This window comes from Xenopus laevis, chromosome 9_10L, assembly GCF_017654675.1.
Source record: "Xenopus laevis strain J_2021 chromosome 9_10L, Xenopus_laevis_v10.1, whole genome shotgun sequence".
Classification (NCBI taxonomy): Eukaryota; Metazoa; Chordata; class Amphibia; order Anura; family Pipidae; genus Xenopus; species Xenopus laevis.
The window spans coordinates 37,132,831-37,133,239 of NC_054387.1; positions in this window are offsets into that span (position 1 = coordinate 37,132,831).

The window sequence follows — 409 nt, forward strand, 5'->3', positions numbered from 1 at the left end:
AAGCAAGCCACTGGAGTGGGGCAACGTACTCTTTGAGAAGAATTCCCCGCTGACTTTTGATGTTAAAGACTTTCTCCAAGCTTTTTGTTTAATCTTTGATGCTCCAGGCGGGTTACGAACGCCCCTGCCCGTCTCTTGCAGCTCGCAGGGAAGCCGCAGTGCAATGGAACTATGCCTATAGACTTCGAACACTGATGGGGGAGACTTCCTGGTGTGATGACGCCTACAAGGCTGTATTACTACCAAGGCCATATTCCATCCGCATCAAAGATATCTCGTCTCCAGAGAGACTCCTGACAACCCTGGAAGGGCTGATGCTTCTATCATTAAAGTGGACACTCGTCTTCCAGAGAGCACCATGTGGAGATGAGAGCGCAGCAGACGATTTTTCTCCCTTGTTGCCCCTCGC